Source organism: Nomascus leucogenys, chromosome 22a (genome assembly GCF_006542625.1).
Source record: "Nomascus leucogenys isolate Asia chromosome 22a, Asia_NLE_v1, whole genome shotgun sequence".
NCBI classification, from domain to species: Eukaryota; Metazoa; Chordata; class Mammalia; order Primates; family Hylobatidae; genus Nomascus; species Nomascus leucogenys.
In genome coordinates, this window is record NC_044402.1 from 88289040 (window position 1) to 88310644 (window position 21605).

Genomic DNA, 21605 nt, shown 5'->3' on the forward strand with positions numbered 1-21605 from the left:
GATAAAATCAAGGTTGTGAAATACCCACCCCTGAAAAAAAGCTGAGCATACAATGTTCAATCCTGCTGTGATCTAGCTGATGCCAGCCAGACTACCAAATGTCCCGTTATTCAAGATAATCATTGGAACAGGCCATGCTCATCTGCACTTAGCTAACTTCTGCACAGTTTCTCAAGCCCCTTCCTTTTTAAACTCCTTTGGCCAGCCAGGAAAAGGGGAGATGGTCTTTACAACGCAAGTTCACCATCTCCTTAAGTTGTTAGCTCCAGAATAAACCTACTTTTCCTCACACCGACCCTGGTTTCTGGAGTTTTGGCTTCTGAGTGAAGAGCAGCTGAACCTGAGTTTGGTTATAGTAGTGCAGTCTATGACGTCCTATTCCTCCATCCTGCTGATACCACTTCACATTATTTCCTGAAATTCGTATTCTTAAAAGTGATATAGACAAGGTTTAGTCAGATGTGAGAAGGCTCTTATTTCTTTTGGACCATGGATTTTTAGGAGACTTAGAAAGTGTGCAAAACCATGAAGTGCAAATGCATAGCAAAAGGCAACAGAAATTTGTACTTTGGTCTTCATCTAAGTATTTCCGTAGACAAGCATTGTAAACCATGGGCTACTGTAAACATTCTACATCAGTGACAATTTACCCCATGGCACTTATGTGAAAAATAAAATGATTAAATAGATTGCTTCCTAATACTTTAATAAAAAGTTTCAGGTTTTGATTTTTTTTTTTTTTTTAGACAGAGTCTTACTCTGTCACCCAGGCTGGAGTGCAGTGGCATTATTTCGGCTCACTGCAACCTCTGCCTCCAGGTTCAAGCAATTCCCCCACCTCAGCCTCCCTCCCGAATAACTGGAATTACAGACGCACGCCACCTCGCCTAGCTAATTTTTTGTATTTTTAGTACAGACAGGGTCTCACTATGTTGGCCAGGCTGGTTTCGAACTCCTGACCTCAAGTGATCCACCCACCTTGGCCTTCCAAAGTGCTGGGATTACAGGCGTGAGCCACTGCGCCTAGCCACATGTTTTGATTTCATATTTATTTTCAATTTGTCATATCATTCTGCCTGCATAAAATTTTCCTTACTTTGTTAGATGTCTTATTTTCCTTCAGATACTTTCTGTTATCAGGTATACTGTCTTGAATTTGGTCGGGGCCCAATTGATGCTTTTGTTTATTAACTGGATCCCTAAAGAGCCAGAAATCAAGATGTCTGATATTTTAATGCTTTTTTCAGTTTATATAAGTATTTCTTTTGTTTGTTTTTCTTTGTTAGGATTGTCTTTTTGTCTTTCCTTTTTAAAATTCTACTGCTTTTTTCATTCTTTTATAGGTTTCTAAAGAAAACATAAATTGGCAGTCTGCATATCTCATTTAAGCCACTTTATTTTCCAATTAGTATTTGAAATTTTTATATCCTTTTGAGTAAGAAATATGACTTTTAACCAAAATATTTTGCTAGGAATGTGTGTGTGTGTGTGTGTGTGTGTGTGTGTGTTAACTGAACAAGAAAAGAGAATATTAACATTTGCAGAAGCCTTCAGAGAGGAATCCCATGGCTCAGAAATTATTCTTGCTTGTAGTTTAATATTTCTATTAGGGATAGAAATGTACCTCTAAGATCATAATTTTTAAGCAAGTTAAGGAGTGATTATGATTAGAAGTGACTATTTAATCAGCCTCAAATGTGTTTTATTAATCTTGTGAAATTTAGTGTCATTGGTATTAAAATAATCAAATTAAAGTTTAGATTTAGAAAAATAAATTATCTCCCACTTGTTTTCACCAAGCCTTTGTGGTAAAGAGAAAGAAACAAAAAAGAATGTTTTCTAATATATTGAAACTTTAATCCAAGATTATTAGAGACTTACAATTAATTTAAGGTTAAAGGCACTTAGAGGTCACATGGTCTGGTTCCCAATTAGTCTAAGAACAGGTGTATGAAGGGTGGCTGCAACTAAGAACTACTAATCTACTAATTATTAGAACTTTCTACTGTATAGCAGAATGTGAAGTAATACTTAATTGTGGCAATTTTCTTGTTAATTATCTAATTCATTTTTGCCTGGGGGACAAATAGTTTTTAAAAGATTCTTACTTTGGAAAATTTGAGATTGTTCTTTAGCTCCTTAAATGGAATTCATATTTAAAACACTGATTGCTATTTAAACAACAACAATTTAGACTTTTTGCTTTTGCATATTTACATTATATATACATATGTATATATGTACGCACACATATTCACACACATATAAAATATACACACACAATGTTTAGACAGATAATTATTCATGTTCCCCAAATATTAACTTTTTTTTCCAAAAATTTGATCTGCTTATTCTTAACAAAAGGATGTTGAAATCTCCACAAATAGTTGGTGTATTTGCCAGCATCTCTTTGAATAACTTGCAGAATTCTTTCTGTATTTGCTTCAAAATGATGCTGTTTGATACCTTATAATTCTGTTCATCATATCTTCTTGAATTATTCATTTTGATTAATTTTTAATAATACTCTGTCCACTAAACGTATTAATTTCGAATTTCTGCATTTCTTGGTAGTGATATCACATTTGGTTTTTTCAAAATATCCTCAGTCAAGTATATCTGTCTCTCTCCCTTTATTTGCAGCCTTTTCTATATTATTTGTATCTCTTGCAATTATTTCATGTATGTTCAGATTGTAAAATAGTCCTAAAGTCTCTGTATTTCAATAGGTATTAACCCACAGTCCTTATGATTACTGAATTCTACGATGTTGACTTCCTTTATTGCATTCTTGATTTGGTTTTATTTTCATAAGCTTTGTTGATTTGATCCAGCTTTTAATTAGCATTATTTCTCTTTCCCTATCCTCTACTTTCAAAATATATTATCCTTTCTTATCTTTACAACTGTAATTATTATATTAAATTCGTTTATCCCTAATTAACTGTTTTCTCATGATTTAGTTTTGTTAATTTCGTTGCCTCCATTTTGAGGTCTGAATTTAACACAAATATCTGGTGACTCTCAGCTGTCTGTTTATATTGCTTGTAGTGGTGTTAGAAAGTGTATTTTCTGAGATCAAATAAGAATTCTTCTTGCCTTGTTGGGGACAAGCAATCTTAATTTTAGGAGACTTGCCTTGGGCTTTTCAACTCACAAAAATCTGTGGCTTTGGAGTATGGAGCTGTATGGAATATGAGGAGCTTATGATATGGGGTATTAGCTCCACCTCTGTCTAGGGCAGTCCCTGTACCAGCTTTGAATATCTCTTGGATGCAGTGTTTCTACACTTGATCTTAGCCAAAAGGCCGAGAAGCTATAGGATGGAATTTTTCTATGCACAGAGTTGAAAGCACAGCTTTCTCCTGGATGTAGTTGCAAAAACTAATATTTTCTTTTCTTTTCTTCATCTTCTTCTTTACTCTTTGCTGAACTACTGAATTGACAAGTCTCTAATCTGCTTCTTTTCTGTTTGAGTATCCAGGATAACCACTATGACTGGGCACATAATCCAATTCTTTAGGAATTCATGTTTGAGGTTTAGTGAAGGACAAAATTTTTATGATGCCAATCATTTAGTATAGATAGATGGTGGGAAAGATCTCCTGAAACAATTATTCTGGGGGCAACCCTTGTATTACAGAAATCACTGCTCCATACTTTAATGCTTTTTGTTTTTGTTTTTGAGACAGAGTCTCGCTGTGTCGCCCAGGCTGGAGTGCAGTGGCACTATCTCAGCTAACTGCAACCTCCGCCTCCCAGGTTCAAGTGATTCTTCTGCCTCAGCCTTCCGAGTAGCTGGGACTATAGGAACATGCCACCACACCCAGCTAATTGTTTTGTGTTTTTAGTACAGACAGGGTTTCACCATATTGGCCAGGCTGGTCTTGAACTCCTGACCTCATGATCCATCCTCCTTGGCCTCCCAAAGTGCTGGGATTACAGGTGTGAGGTACTGCACACGGCCCTTTGAGAATGGTGAGAATGCCTTTTTTTTTCTGGCCTTTTTCCTTTGTCTGTTTTGGGCTGAAGTTTTTCTCTTTTCTGGTCTTTGTGTGAGTGCAATTCTACATTCTGTCCTAAAGATTATAATTCCCAGTTGGTTGGATTCAAATTTCCCCAAAGCAGTAGTTCCTTACACAGCACTTTGGCCTGTCATCTCTAGACCTGACTTCAAAAGATAGGTGCTTTTATTTTTGAAGATCCCCAAGCATTAGAAATTATCATAAAAAGAATAGTGATTCTAGGATACTAAAAGACTAGGACAGAGTTCCACCGATAACTTTCATTTTTATCTCTCCACCTTTTCATTTAGAAGTATTCTCTTTGATCCTTAACAAGTATAGATGCTTTGAAGGGTCTTGTCTTTTCTACATAGATCAGAGGAAAGCACTTCAACTCCAGAGAAGTTGCAATGAAAGGTTAGCCTTTCTTTCTTTACTTTTTAATGTTATATTTAGAAGAGGCCATCTTTTGTGAGAAAATGTGCAATGAAGAATAAAACACTACTCCCTTCTAAGCTCATACATATTTGAAACCAGATGGCTGCCCAAATTCATAATTTCTAGCAATCCATTTACATAAGAATTTATGTGATTTGGAGGTAAATCCCAGACATTGCCTCTCTTAAGGAAATGAGAAGACCAATGTCTAAATAACTTATTCTTTGAATATATTAATTAAATAAAACAAAAGTTAAAGTCTATGATAACAGACATACCTTGTTTTATTGTGCCTCTCTTTGTTGTGCATCGTAGATATGGTTTTTTTTAATGCCAGTTGGAGGTCTGTGGCAACCTTGCATTAAGCAAGTCTATCAACACCATTTTTTTCCAACAGCATGTGCTCATTCTGAGCCTTAAATCTTGAGACCTTATATTCTCTGTTAGCCAGAAAATTAAGAAGAACCCTACTGCCCTCCTGAGAGATTTCCTCACTTGGGGCACAAGGGAAACTGTCATCTAAGTATTATAAAACTTTAACCTGATGATAAAGGAACTCAGAGAGCTCTTTTGACAACCCCTGCCCAAACAGGTGGGGGCTGTCTGAGGTAACACCATCCAGGTTAGCTGGGTGGTCTTGTTGGAGGGATCTTCAAATGCAAACAAATACTGGGAGTCAGGGTGCAATGGTATGTAGAAAAAGGCATCCTTTAGGTCCAGGACTGTGAACCATTTAGTTCCCCCAGATATTTGAGGCATAAGGACTGGGAACCACTGGATGAATTGGAACCACAGCCTCATTAATGAGGCAGAGGACCTGGACCAGTCTCCATTCCCGGTTGTTTTTGTAACCCCAATATAGAGGTATTACAAGGGCTCTTGCAGGGCTTGAGGAGGCCCTGCATCTTCAAGTTGTCAATGATAGCTTCTATCCCTTTCCTAACTTCTGGTTATAGTGGATATTGTCTCTGGTTAGGGAAGGAGGTAGGATCCTTAAGGTGGATCTGGACCAGTGTGGTGGTTGTGGCTCAGCCAATTTTCCCTTTAGTTGCCCAAACCTCTGGGTTAATATCAGTCTCCACTGGAAAGATGCAAACAGTCTGTCCTGGAACCATCAGGAAGGTGGTTCCCATACCAGCCACAATATCCCTGTCTGGCTGACAAGTTGGGCTTTCAGGCATGATTAAAAAGGTGGGAGTAAACAAGACATCTCCTCAATTACAAGTAAGGGTTTGGAAAAATACCAGTTTAAAGACTTTCTGTAGACACCCCTCACAGTCATGCTAAGAGAGGAGAAGGGATGAATTTCAGAGGAGAACTGAAAGGCCCACTCTGGTGTCCAGGAGGAGGTCCACCTTCCTCCCTTCAAGTTCCTGAATCACCCAGGCCTCCTGGAGGGTAATGGCAGCCTGAACCACCAGAGCTGTGGAGAGGGACCCCATGACCCATCAGTCCTGCTGGACCATTTGAAAGACTGGCTCTGGACCCAGTGATCTGCATCTCCAGGGAGAGTCCACCCTCCAGTGGTCCACATCATAAATTGGACATGGTCAAGGTGGCTTCCTCGTGTTGCTTGGGCAGTCCTTCCTAATGTTCCCTGGCTTGCCATATTTGTAGCAGTTAACAGGTGCGTCGCAGGGATTCTGGGGTTTGTGAGCCTGCAAGGTGGCCATTAGACCCTCTGCCTTTTTGTTGTGTCTCCTCTCTTGGGATTCTTCCCAATCCCTATTGTAAAAGACCAAGGTGGCCACTCTGAGCAGGTTCTCTAAGGTACTGTCTGGCCCCATGCCCTGTTTCTGCAGCTTCCTACTGATATCAGGGGCTGCCTGAGTAATAAATATATCCTTTAGGATTAGTTGTCTCCTGACTAATCAGGAGATAAAGAGGTTTGCTGTCTTAATGCTCCTCTTAGCCTTTCCAGGAAGGCAGTGGAATTTTAATCTAATCCACGGTCTATCAAAGACAGTTTGGAGTAATTGGGAGGCTTAGTTCTAGTGCTTCAAAAGCCCTCCAATATGCACACCTGAAAGTGCTTCATTTTTCATTCTCTCATTTTATCATTGGGGTCTCATTTAGGGTCCTCCAGTGATACTTCTATTCTTCCAATTGGATAAGGCTCATCCTCTTCCCTGGCACTATATGAGATATAAAGCTTATCCCCAAAATTCTCTGCCACTTGCAGGGTGGCCTGCTTTTCAGCAGTAGTCAGGGTTTGATTCAAAAGTAACATAACATCCTTCCAGGACAGTTCAAATACTTAGGTTAAATTCTGGAAAGCCCCTGTATACCTGTCAGAGTCCTCTGCAAATGTGCAAAAGATTCTCCTTGATTTGCTTTAAGTCCTATAGAGAAAACGGAACCAGAACCCTAATGAGGCCATATTCACCTGGCATCTGTTGTAGGGGCAGGAGTGAGACTGGGACCTGCCTAAAATGAAGATTTCTAGGATGGGGCAAGCTTGAGAAAGAATCTGGATATGGAGGATGGGGTGGACCAGAAGTGGCAGGACTGGAGGGGTTGACTCCCCCACTGAAGGTACCTCTAGGGTTTGCTTCCCTAATCCCTTGGGATTTCTCTTTGCAGCCATTCCTGAGATGGCTGTTAGGACTGAATCAATTCTATAACATTGGCAAAGGTCTGGATTACCCTGCAAGGTGAAGAAAGTCTGCAAGTATGGAACCTCGGACCATTTGCCCTCATGTTTACAGAAAAGGTCCAGCTGCAGGATGGTATTAAAATTAATGCTTCCTTCCTGAGGCCAAGCTTTTCCTTCCTGCAGAACATAATCCAGCCATGCCTTTGAGCAAAGGAATATGATGCACTTTTTCTCCAGAGTCTGAGGGTCAGAGAAGTTCCAGTGATTCAGGATGCATTCAGGAGGAGTAAAGGCTGAAAATGATTGGTTACCCATCTGGAAGAGAGGGGAAAAGGCATCCCTTAGTTCCTCTCTCTTCCAGTGAAAACCCAGGGTTTGTGAGAGAGAGAAAAAAAGGTCCCCTTTTTTCTTCTCTCCTTTCCTTCCCAAGTCCTGGTATCCCCGAGAGGCTCCACCCATGTAGCAGGGAGGCCTAGTGGGTAGGGATATTCTCACTTACCTATCCTGCCCTATCCTCACCCTGTTGGTAACCTGTGGGTTCCCTAGTCCTTGTCTATGCCACGGATGTGAGCAAGTTCTCCACCCATGAAGTGAGAAGACCTAATTGGCAGGGATAGTCATACTCACCTGCATTGTGCCTTGGTCTTCCACTGTAACTACCTTTGGGTGCTTCAGATCTAGTTTTCCTTTTTAGGGCTTCAAACCAAAGCTTGGAATCAAATTTGGGACAAAAAGGTGCCTCAGGAGGGTGTATGGACCCATTAAATTAGTACCATGTTGCCCTCACAAAATTGCAGTCAGAAACCATCAGGGCAGCTTCTCCATTGCTTCCCTATCATAAGCAGAATGCTAACGTGACGCTGTGGAACCAGGTTCTCCTCAAACAAGGGAGAAAAAGGGAGTCTCAGGAATTGGGGACCTGGCCTAATAAGGTGCCTCCCAAAAGGAAAAAAAATCAATCTTTGCATGGAAAAAATCCCTGTATTTTCAGGATTATGTTGGTTCCTGCCATGGTGGAAAACAAAAACAAAAACAAAAAAAACTTAAATTCAGGGGACAGAGGGGTGCCTGGGGGAAGTAGCCTCTTGCCCTATGCTAATAAATTTCTTCAACAGAGGAAAGAAAGCTTTCAATCGTTACATCCTTCTTGCTTCTAAGAATAGATATAAACCACACTGTTCTGGATTACACTCCTGATGACTATACTATCTCTCTGGTTTGCAACAACACCCTTAACATTGTATATTATAAAAAGATAGGAGCCATGACAGCCACAAAAGAAAGATAATGTGACAGGAAATAATGGAAGTCCTAGCACTCACACCCTAATGGGCTGTTGGAGACTGCAGCTGGTCTTGGGGCCTTCAGGCAACACCAAGGTGTGGCCTTAGCTAGATGCCATCAGTTGCCCCAGGACCTTACTCCAATCTGACGCTGTGGCTAGACATCCGTGAACGGAAACTGGATTGGAAAAAAGCCAACATTCCCAACACCTGAGAGTGATGGGGGATTGACAGTGTCCTCCTCCCCAGCAAGCCTGTCCTCCGTGTCTTAAGTCCAGCAGCCATGCTAGTCAGTGTTACCTGGCCAACAGAGGCCGATGTCTTTCTTTCATTCTGGTTATTGTGGAGTTTCGGGACTCTGAAAAGAAGGACAGAAAGCAGCAAGTCTACTTTTATTCAGTCTTCTGCAGATCCCAGATGAGGCCGCAGAAATGTCACAGGATCCTTCAGGTGTCACTTTGCCAGCCAGAAACCTTTGTGACTGGTGGCACCTCTGCTTGAGTTTCATTCACACCCACTGGACTCATTCCACCCACTTGGCACAGCAGGCTGTGCTTGGCTCATGCTACTGACTTGGATCCTATGCCCGCTGAGAGCAAGCCAAGCATGGAGTGATGAAGGGTGTGTGAGCAAGTGAATGTGTTGTCCAGCCACTGTGCATAGCCAAGTGAGCTGGCTGCTGTGGTGGGGTGGACAGCTCCAGGTGCCATCACAGCTGCTGGCTCCATGTGAGGCTGTGGCTGGACCAGGCATACCATAAACAGCTTCCAATGCAGGTGATGGAGTCTGGATGAGGAACATGACGTTGCCTGAAAACTCAGAGATGTCAGCAACTGCAGAGCTCCAAGGTGTGAGGCGGTGCATGCTACAACTCTCTCGATCCTGTTGCCAGCAGCTCAGCAAGTGGGGGGTGGAGTCGCACGTATCAGCTCATTCAGTTCTGCCGCCTTGCTCCGGCTTACAGTTTCCAGGCTGGCCTGGCCCCATTGCCACTTCCCATCACATGGGGCAGCCACTCGATGCCAGTGGTGGGCAGGGGGGCTATAGTGTTACAGCTCTGGCTCAGGAAATCCTGAGGTCTAGGCCCTCAGAAGGGTTGCCACTCTTCACTCCTGCTGTCTGGCAAACAGGAGCGTGTCACAGTTCACAGCTCGGCGAGCCAGCCAAAAACATGTTACAGCCCTTTCTGTGCCTGCCGCTCAGTGGGCCCTAACTTCTTGTCCCACATCCGGGAAGAATAAGGTTACATGGACAACTGGAGAGTGAGTGAGATGGAGAAGAGTTTTACTGAGCAGCAAAACAGCTCTCAGTAGGGAGGAGACCCAAGTGGGTGGCTCCTACCTGCAGGTGCAGAGTCCTGATGTGTAGCTGAATCCCAGGTGTTTATGGACTCAGAATGAAGGAAATGCATCCTGATTGATCAATGGGAGGGCCTGGAAAAAGCACCATTTCATTGGCAGAAAGGCAAAAATCTCACTCCAGGTGGTGGATTCCACTTGGAACTGACAGCCTGGTTTTCCGGCTTCAGGTTCTTTGGCTTGAAGGTTCGGTTTCACCAGGGACCTGCCCCAATCTACCTAGGAATTTGTCTGCCTCCTGTCCCTATCATATATGTATGTATACCCACATGCACATATGCACCCATATTTCACCTCAGAACTAAATTAAAAGTTCATAACATATGGCATTTGTAAATATAAAATAATTTAAACTGAAAAATGAAATCACCTTGATCAAAGTAATAATGGGTGAGAAATTACCTGAAATTATTTGATCAACTATTTTTAAATATTTGTAGTTATGAGGAAAATATGGCCACGGGTACAGTAAATGATTAAGATAACTCTTAATATAAGACCAGGCTGTTTGAATGGCACAGTGTATTTTTCTAAAAAGACTTAATTAAACGTGAATGAGTGCCATGTTCTTTAACCTAAACTAAAATTCATTTTTGGAATAATTATCAAGACATAACAACTGGTATGAGAATCTGCTAAGCCAACAACCACATATTAACATGGCCAATTACTTCTCTTTAGTGTCACTAAGAATAAAGTGTTCAGATTCCCCATTGACTAAAGAGGTGCCTTTAAAATTGTAAACATATCAGAGGAACATAATTTGAGGAACCGAAACTAAAGGAAATAGAAACCCTAACTCAACCAAAATGAAGGGAATAACATTGTCTTAACAATTCCTTTGAGAGGCCGGGTGCGGTGGCTCACGCCTGTAATCCCAGCACTTTGAGAGGCCGAGGCAGGCGGATCACGAGGTCAGGAGATCGAGACCATCCTGGCTAACACGGTGAAACCCCGTCTCTACTAAAAAAATACAAAAAATTCGCCGGACGCGGTGGTGGGCGCCTGTAGTCCCAGCTACTCGGGAGGCTGAGGCAGGAAAATGGCATGAACTCGGAAGGCGGAGCTTGCAGTGAGCTGAGATAGTGCCACTGCACTCCAGCCTGGGCAAAAGAGCGAGATTCTGTCTCAAAAAAAAAAAAAAAAAAAAAAAATTCCTTTGAGAAACAGTTGGCCTAAGCACTACAGAAACATATTCACAATTTCTTGAACTTCCTTGAAAACCTAATATATAAACTAATGGTAAATATCAAATCTTCATTAGCTGATATCTAAATCAGTTAACTACCTACTATATATGAGTAAAAGTAATTGGTATTAATGTTATTCGAAAAGTATTTGTTGATCCCATTATATGCTCAGTGCTGAGGGAGACAAAAACAGTACTGCGCACAGCACATACTATGGTTTCTGCCCTCAGTCAACTAGAAGTAAGAAAAGAAAACATTTATGAAACAGGAAATGGTATTCTTTTTTTTTTTTTTTTTTTTTTTTTGAGACGGAGTCTCGCTCTGTCACCCAGGCTGGAGTGCAGTGGCGCAATCTCAGCTCACTGCAAGCTCCGCCTCCCGGGTTCACGCCATTCTCCTGCCTCAGCCTCTCCGAGTAGCTGGGACTACAGGCGCCCGCCACCACGCCCAGCTAATTTTTTTGTATTTTTAATAGAGACGGGGTTTCACCGTGGTCTCGATCTCCTGACCTCGTGATCCGCCCGCCTCGGCCTCCCAAAGTGCTGGGATTACAAGCGTGAGCCACCGTGCCCGGCCAGTATTCTTATTTTAAAAAGGCAAACAACACTTACCAACAATTAAAGATTCAAAGTTGGCAATTAGGCTGTAAAACAGGCAACCTCATATAATCATTTAAAAAACATAGCAATATGTTAAAACAATTAGAAATAGCTCATTATTTTTGACCCAGTAATTCCACTTCTACAAATTTATGTCAAGGAAATTATCAGATGTGGCTCAAAGATTTATGCTATAAGAGGTTTCCTATAGTTTTAATAGTTTTATGTATAATAATTTAAAACTGAAGCATTCCAAATGTCAAAAGATAGATTGGTTAAATACAGGGCCATATTAAGATGAGATATTATGCAACCATTAAAATTGTGTTTGAATATGAACCTTTTCTCAGTAATCTGGAATAGCCTCCTTCCTTCCCTGCACCTCCTAACAAAGACTGCTACTAATTACACAATTATCTTAGAAAACAACTAAAGCTTCTATAGCATCCACTTCCACTACTGAATTCTTTAAATTTAGCATCAAAAACGCTTTACTCATATTTTGTACTTCTGATTTCTTTTACCAAAATTGATGCTAGTATCCCAGAAAAAAAAATCAGAGGAGATCTCCCCAATTTCTTCACATTGGCCATGGTAGTTATGGTATTTTGTTTGGGGTGAGGTCTTTATAGGTTACAGCAAGGTTTTTATGTTCCAAAACTTTAATATAATTGCCTACATATTTATCAAGCTACCTTTAATAAGCCATATCACTTGAATCTACTTATACGTTCTGAGTTTAATTTCTTGCAACACTACCAGTGCCATACCGGTATATTGGCAACAATTTATATAACATCTGGATGTCACAGCTTATGTGATATATATGTAGCTATGCAAAATGTTCATTGGTCGACATATGCAGCTAGTTGAGTTTTCTATTGCAAGGCTTAGATAGGCCTAAATAAATCAGTTCCAGTCACGGTCTACCACAATTGAAACAGTAAAGGAATGAATAGGAAGGGCTGTGAGTGCACTCAACAGGCAGAAGGGATCTATATCACTAACTAAAGAGCCAAGAATCAAAAGTCATCTTTTCCTAGCTCTGAGAGGAAGATGGAGAGCTCATGTTTACCCATCTTTTAATGGAACATATTCATTAAAAGTAATGTGTTAAAAAACTAAAGTAAAATTTTCCTTGGGTACTATCCATATATAGAGGAGTGTGTGTATGTATGTGTGTGTGTGTGTGTGTGTGTGTGTGTGTGTTATAAAGACAGACATAGACATAGATATAAGAGAATGAGATTTAAATGAACTGTAGCACAACCATTTTACTGTTAAAAGCTAGAAGGAAAGAAAGACCTCCACTTATGCACAAGAAACCAATGTGGCTGGAAAAATTGGCAAGAGAATTATACGGTGGAAACTGTGGCAAAGTTTTGTTAGTAAAGCATGAGAAGATTTAAAGAATCAATGACTTGGTCTGTGAAAATTACAGTGTTTCAGCACAGGTAAGTGTGATATCTGGCAAGTTATGTCTTCTGCAGCTTGCACCTGCCTGCCTGGCATGACTGTCACACCAGCAGTGGCTGATGCCACCAGGCTACCAACTCTGCACTGTTAGCAGCAGAAGCAGGTGGTCTGAGTGTACCTTTATTTCCTTAGAACTTCCAGAGATTTGGGCCTTGGCAGCCCTGTAAAAGAAAATTAAAGAGAATGCTCCCTTGTACTTCATTTGGGGGCCTGATTGAACTTCCTCTGGAGTTTTTCTCTACTTCACAATAGAGGACAGCATTGTGGGAATGGTTGTGGTTATTGCAGTGGGCACAGTAGCAATCATTCAGGCATTGACTTACGGAAGCTAACTTCACTGGAGATCATATGGCTACAAAGTGATATCACTAGCGCGAATGCCAGTGGGGCTGGAGTTCCTATCTAAATTAGCAAAATCCAAAGTCTCTAATAATAATTTTGTGAGCACATGTATGTATGTTTGGCATTCTTGGAATATAAAAACTATACAGCACCATAAAAAAGATGGAACAGCCTGCTGAAATCACAAATGAAAATCTGACATTTGTAATCTGGGATGGTTGCCTTTATTATACTCTTAGGTCTCAGACCTATGCTGGCTCCATGCAAATTGTGTGCATGACTATCTTTCCCATTATACAGCGGTTCCGTCAGGGGGGTTACTAAGTTTTATTCATATTTGTACTTCTGGTATATGAACACATTATATTTATTCAATGCTTCTTTCTTCAAAGAATAGATTTTCAGTGAGGCTCAGAACTGAAGTGCTTTCAGTAGCCAGGTAGATAATATTCATGTATGAAAACTTCTGTTGTATGAACAAATGGAATGGAATGGTGAGAACTAGTGTCAACATAGAGAGGGTATGCCATATCGATTATTATGTAATACACCACTCCAAAATTTAGTGGAATAAATAATTACTTTAATAAATGATGATTCTATGGATTGTTGGTTTGTTTTGGGCTCAGCTGGGTGGTTCTTCCATTGGTATGCTCTGAGTTTATGTGTGCAGCTTCAGTTGCCTGGCGGGTAATTAAAGGCTGATTGTTTTGGGATGGCCTCACACACATGACCAATGTTTGTTCATGATGGATGTTTGCCGCTTGAACAGCCAGACATGTGTGAGGCCATCCTGAAACAATCAGCCTCAGTCATCTGCCAGAATAATGGTTCCCTAGATACTCAGCTAATTTCAACTTCTTCAGATGACAGCTGGTTTCCAAAAGCAGCAATAATGATCAAAGATGTGGCAAACGTCTCCTTTACTTATTTTGCTAGTATTCCACTTGCTAAAGCAAGTAGACTCAAAATCTTATGGAAGAAACTGCAAATTTTGAGATGATTTTTTCATTTTCTCACAAAAGAAACTAAAATGTTTTTAATGTTTTAGAAATAAAAACACCCTTATATCCAAAAATAACAAAAGCCCACAAGAGTGACCATATTCAGCTTCTGGCACTGGCTCAATACCTCTTCTCAAAGTGATGATAATTTTTGAAGAACCATCCAAGTAAAAAATTTTTTTCTCAGTCCAACTTAAATATCTCTTGCTATACAGTGAATTGTGAATGCATCATTTTTCACGGCCTTTTAGTGTTTCAGTAATTAAGTCCCTTTAGATGGCACTTAACATGCACTTATCTTACTGTGAATTCTTTTTTATGGGGGATATTGGAAAAGCGTTCCCTTCGCAGTGTCATGTGCTCACTGGTTACAGAAAATGTGACTCCTGGACTTCTACCCACAGTTATTCTCTAATGTCTTATGTCTGCCTTGTAAAAATGCACAACTAGAATTATTATAACTTATCTTAATTACTGTTAATAATTTACAGTTTTTCCATCCAGGAAAAACACTTTCTCAGTCACAAGCAGATGTAAACCTGGTAGAATGAATGACAGATCAAATAATTAGGTATCTTTCTGTATCTCTCTCTCTTTCTCTATATATGTAAATATAATATATCTTAAATATTATTTATATTTATTAAATATTATTAACAAATATTAAATATCTGTATATAATGTTAATATATATGTTCATATTTGCATTATATATACCTATACATATATAATAATCTGTTTGCAATTTCGAGGAATAATACCAAATATTTCTATATGACTTAAAATGTTCTATCATTTCTCATTTTAATTGACTATTATAATAATCTCATTTTATACCCTTGTTACAAAAGTCTCTTGTCATTTCAAAACTTGCATTAAAGAGACAGGGCTGCAAAAGACAAAGAATAGATTCAATAATATATATTTTCTCTTACTTAATGAATACAGTTCTATACAGTATAGTATTTCCATGTAAGATTTAATTTAAATGGACACCATAGGGATGTTAAATAGATTATCAAAATGAAAGTATGACCAACTTTTCAAATTTTTGGCCCATGCAGTACAACATATGTTTCTTAACATTCAAGATATGTAGACCCCTGGAGAAAACACCTGTGAATTTCCCACAATCTATAAATCCCAGTTTTTGAAACAGTGCAGGATATCATTATCACAAGAAAAAAAAAATGCAACAAATAAAAAGTCCTATTGCACAATGGAACATTAAATAATTGCTCTCTTTTTGAAAAGGACTCATGAAAAATAAGTTTAAAGAACAATCCAAGGATCGAAAAAAGTAGCATTAATATCTTTAAGTCTCCAGGTAACTAAGGTAAGAGAGGCTACAAATTTTAGGAATATTTTATGCTGCCTTAGAGTTCAGGGCTAATTCAACTAAACAGAAACAGTCCTTGACTGTGCTATGTCCCTAAGGAAAGCTGCTTACTACACTGTAAAATGCTAAGGACCAAGATGGTAATTGTAGAGTCAGCTACATCCTCCTGGCATGGTTAATTTTGATGATACAATATATTTATTTCACACCAAAACCTAAGGTCAACTTTCTAACTCATTTTTTTTTCTGTAAAAAAGTTAAAACATGAAGAAAAAGTTCTTCTAAAGAATGATCTAAGTACTATTACATTAAAAAAAAAGCTTATGAAAGAGACCACTATAATTGTGATATAATGAAAACTGACTTTCATAGGTGCTTCTGTTCTTGCACTAAATTTACATTTTCTTTTGTCATCATGGCTTGGTTTTTCTTTTTTTTCATATACATGTTTATCCATGTATTAATATTTTCTTTGTGTTTGTCTGGATACCCTAAGCATAGAATTTTTAGTATAATTGTCTTCAATAATTCACAAATCATCTTTAAAAGTTAAGAGACTTTCTAACTCAAAAACAAAGGTTTAATTAATAGAATGTGTGTTTGCGTTTGTGTTTGGTGGTATGGTGTGCTTTCCCTGTCTCTGTACATAGGGAATACTGTACACGCTTCACAGTGAGAGAATTTTTAGAGATACTACTTGGTATGCTCCTTGCCAAACGAAGCCAATGCATGTTGTCTACAAAATCCTCCTTACAAAATATCTCCTATAGTTACATTTTGGAAAAACAGGCATTTACAGACCTTTCTGACTTTGATGTGGAAATATAATACTTATATGCTGTGTGTTGCCCATAAAACTTCCCACATTACTCAACAGTTTCTGCTATATAATTGACCGAATCTTTCATTTTCAAGTAGTATCCACCTGAGCTACCAGTGTAAATGTATTTACTCGCCAACCAGGAAGGCCTTGCTCAGATGTTGCTATTAGATGGTTTTAGATCCACTACATATTGGTAACACACACACCAAAGACACATATAAACTCAATTTCTCAGAAAACTTTGACAACTCCTTTTAGTTCCCTCCTTTACCTCCTTCTTTGGAAGAGATATTTGAGAAAGGGATGGGTGTCCTCAGGGAAGCAGGCCATTAAAGGATACACTGCTAACTGGATAACAGGCAGACACTGAAAATGGCATGTGCGAGTCAGACCAAGGCAAAACTGAGGGTATCCAAGCTTACCCTGTAGCATAATGATAGGGTTTGGCTGCTCTGCAGTCCAGAAGAAGGGACTTTCCCTCAACAAAACACTAGCTGTTGAATCCCAAGCAATTTGTTTAAGTTACGTTAAACATACATTCCATCAACCATAATGGATGAACAATAACATAGTCCACCTAATTGTTCTTAAAAGGATTTAGTTCTGGTATATGGTAATTGTCCATAAGGGTAAGATAAGAGGATAAGAACAAAATAGTAAAATATAAGTATTCACAATCTCTCCCCTTACCATACCTTCAAAGGTGAGAGAGAGAGAAAGAGAGATTTTGATCCTTTTTTATGCTGATTAGGAAGAAGGGAGAGAAAGAACACTACACAGCCAAGAAGAGCAAAGTTGATTTATGTAAGAAAAACAAGGAGCTGTCCAAGAAAAAAACACAATAGGAAATACAGTGAAGGTGAGAGGAGCTGAGTGAAAGAAAGGTATAGACAGTGGATCTGTAATCTACTGTGGAAGTTTCTAGGAAGTTGTCTCAGGATGGGTTCTACAAAAAGCTGACCTTGAGAACGAAATTAGTGCACTATAGGTTTATTAAGGAGTGCTCTGGGGATCAATACCTATGGAAGGGAAAAAAAGGAAGCATGACTGGGCATAGGGAAAATCTGAGTTGCAAAAGACTTGCAACAGAAGACCCAGCCAACCCTCTTGGGAATTCTGAAACTGGAATGAGCCATCTGAGTTGTCCTGAGTTGGGGCGATAAGGCCAGGCCTTTCTAGTACTAGTTGAGCAGTAATTGGATGCTGGCTACCCTGGAAAGGGAACATGACCTTAGACAGAATCCTTGCTTAAACCAAGGCCATCCCAGATGTGGACTGTTCTCTTAGTGCTTCATTGCCAGCATCCCTAGCAGCTGTGCAGAGTCCTCTACAGAAGCAAGGCAGTGAGAGAATATTTAAGCTAATGAGAATATTGAAGAGAAAGATAAATATCTAGAAATAGAGGTAAACTTCAGTAAAGTTCATAATCCACCCCCTTTCCCTGCCAACCCCTCCAAAGATTACACTGAGGATTTAGGTTTCTTTTCATGGCTTAAAAAAAATCACTGCCACTTTATTCATGACCTATTGAATAAGCACCATGACTGGATTCTCAAATGTTTTTGACCATCCTCTACCCAGAGTCTAAGAATCCTTGATTTCAATGTAAACACATCAGTATACAGTTACATATGTTGTATGTGTGCTGTATGTAGCCACACTTTAATTACCTTTATTTTAATATCCCATTACCTCTAAATAAATTTGTATATTTAACACACATCCAAAGGCCTATCTAAATTTTGAAAACGTATCTGAAACAAAGCTATAGAGAGGTAACTATGGAGAGAGATTTAGGACAGAGACTCTAGATCTAGGTTTCCTGTGTCACAGTCACAGATGTATTACATGACTGACTTACAGCATGACTTTAAGAAAATTTCTTTTTTTGCCTTTATTTTCTTATCAGTAATACGGAGTAAGCAGTACTACTCGTTTCATAGAGTTGTAATAGAAATTAAATAAGTGAATATATTTAGACACATGGCTAAAGTGCTATTGAAGTATTTGTTACTATTACTCTTGCCCTACAAAAGACCTGAGTTTGTATACAGTGGCTGCGTTGCTTCCTGAAACTTCAGCTCCTTCTCACAAGTTTCAAAATCAGTCTCTAATAGCACTTTTCTCAGCTGGTAACTTGACAAATGACGAAGTGAATCTATGCCTTATTTTTTCCAAATCTGCAAATAGCTACTAAATTAATTGGTTTGAATTTTAACTTTTTTTTCGACTTCCATTTGCTAATTTATCACAACCTAACTTGCATAGGGTAAATTCCCTAATATACACATGACTCTCCTGCCCAAAACTTTTCAATGGTTGCCAGGCTGCTATAGAATGAAACCCAAACTGCTCTATTTTAATATTCAAAGCCTTTCCAATCATTTCTTGATCTAGATTTTTAGCCTCATGTATCCACTTTCTACTTTCACTTAGCTTACACATTAAAGCCAAAGAGGCTACTTTCTTCCAGTATACCATTTCCTTGCTACTCTTCTTTTGTTTTTCTCTTCCCAATCTTTGTCTCATATGTTTTCAGGGCCCAAATTCTGCCTTTTTTTTTTTTTTTTTGAGATGGAGTCTCGCTCTGTTGCCCAGGCTGGAGTGCAGTGGCACAATCTCGGCTCACTGCAAGCTCTGCCTCCCAGGTTCATGCCAGTCTCCCACCTCAGCCTCCCAAGTAGCTGGGACTACAAGTGCCCACCACCACACCCGGCTAATTTTGTGTATGTGTGTTTTTAGTGGAGATGGGGTTTCACCGTGTTAGCCAGGATGGTCTCGATCTCCTGACCTTGTGATCCGCCCGCCTCGGCCTCCCAAAGTGCTCGGATTACAGGCGTAAGCCACCGCGCCTAGCCAATTCTGTCTATTCTTAATAATCCAGTTCAAATAACTGGATGTGGATGCTTGAATCCTTCAAATTTTCTGATGGCCAAAGTTCATCTTGCTCACCTCTAAAATCAGCAAATGAAATAAACCATTTTAATGGCAAATATTATCTTCTACCTGGTATTGTGATCATAAGCATGTCATAGTTTCTTTACTGAATTTGGAAGGTTCTTAACCGTATTTCTCTTTAGTACAATGCCTTCATAAGTCAGGTGGCTAATAAAATCTTTTGAATAATTAAGTGGAGAGTAAGGAAGTACAAAACTGCAGAATAGACATAGGGTTTCCTTTGCCCTTCTTGCTTCCCTCATCAGCCCACTACCTATCAAATGTTTGACTTGGAATTCTGCTTGAAACTCAGGTTTCCTTTGTTCTCCCAAGTAGCCATCCTCTCCCCACTTTCTCAAATCCAACCAAAACCTCTATTTTCTAATACCCATGTACCATACTATTTTTTTTTTTTTTGAGACGGAGTCTCGCTCTGTCACCCAGGCTGGAGTGCAGTGGCGCAATCTCGGCTCACTGCAAGCTCCGCCTCCCGGGTTCACGCCATTCTCCTGCCTCAGCCTCTCTGAGTAGCTGGGACTACAGGCGCCCGCCACCACGCCCGGCTAATTTTTTGTATTTTTAGTAGAGACGGGGTTTCACCGTGGTCTCGATCTCCTGACCTCGTGATCCGCCCGCCTCGGCCTCCCAAAGTGCTGGGATTACAAGCGTGAGCCACCGCGCCCGGCCCATACTATCTTTTTAAAATAAATCTCTGAGGCGTCAATATGGGCAATAGAAAAGCTTAGTGTTCTAGGATGGTTAATTTTAGCTGTCAACTATACTAGGCCACAGGGTATGCATACATTTGGTTAAACATTATTCCGAGTGTGTCTGTGAGGGTGTTTCTGACAAGATGAACATTTGAATCAGTAGACTGAGTAAAGCAGATTGAGCTAAGATGGCGGGGTGGGGGGGGCCTCATCCAATCAGTTGAAGCCCTGAATGGGAAAGAAAACTGACCTTCTGAGAATAAGAGGGAACTCCTCTTCCCTGACTGCCTTAAACTGGGGATCAATCTTTCCCTGCCCTTGGACTTGAACTGAAACATGAGCTCCTCTTGGGTGTTGAGCCTGCCAGCTTTTGGACTGGAACTATGCTAGCAGCTCCCCTGGCTCTCAGGCCTTCAATGTGTAGACGCAAACTTGTAATAAATCTTCACCTTGATTTGAGATTGGTTCTGCTTCTCTGAAGAACCCTAATACATGCTGCAATAAATTATTTGTATTAAAAGATTAGCATAAAATTCTAATTGCCCTTCTGATTAGTGGAGGAAAATGTATTTTATTTTACATTTAAATTTTGTCCTTAAAAAATAATTTTGTCCTGCTCATGTATCAATTTCTTCACATTCATGTTTTAGTATCTCTGAGATTTTACTCACAATAAAAACAAAATAGTTCCATGGAGGCAGCATTTGTTGGCAATGAGTATTAACAACTCGGAATAGTAATTCTGAGCCTATATAGAAATAAATATGTATGTGCATGTGTGGAGGTATGTGTGGTGTGTGTGTATGTGTATATTTTTGACATATATTTAGAGAGAGAGATAAGATATAATACAGGTACAGGTACACATATAAATAGTCTTTTCTTTATCATGAGTGCTGACCTGCCATGTCCTTATTTTTTTGTTTGTTTTCAAGTGGACCTACTTCCTGATTCCCCACATGTCTCTCTCTCTCTCTCTTTGTTACCCCCTGAATCTCTTACTTTAATAGCCCTTCAGGTCTAACCCAGTTAATTAATGATGAGTATCAGTTTCCCAAGTGATGTGATTCAAATACCTCGAGTGAAGTTCTAAATGTGCTTCTTTCACAATGTATGTACTCAAGAGTATCACAAACTTTGCCATGGAATCATCAATTTTTCTAGTGCCTTTTGAGGAATTCAATTTGATGAACAACATGTTTGTATAATTATCATGTGTTGCCCAAGAGAAATTTCATCAAGTCTCTTATGTGGAAAATGGGGATAGTATAAAAGTAATGTTACTATACAAGGAAGGAAAAAATAAGCAAGAGCAAAAAATTAATTTCAATAGTAAATTAATTAGGTATAATTTTTTTCCTAGTCATTACCAGTCTTTGCAAATTTGTCATTCTAATTATTTAAACTGAAATAAAAATAGCATCACCAATTTGCTAAGCTACAGAAAGATATGGAAAATCTGACAGCATGTTAACAGGAAAAAAATGAAAACTGAATGATTACCTT

General features: G+C 39.4%; 1 pseudogene; it reads right to left on the bottom strand.

Moving 5' to 3' along the window:
* Window positions 1-3188: 3188 nt before the first annotated feature.
* LOC115832722 lies at window positions 3189-3320 on the bottom strand (annotated as a pseudogene).
* Between the last annotated feature and the right edge of the window lie 18285 nt (window positions 3321-21605).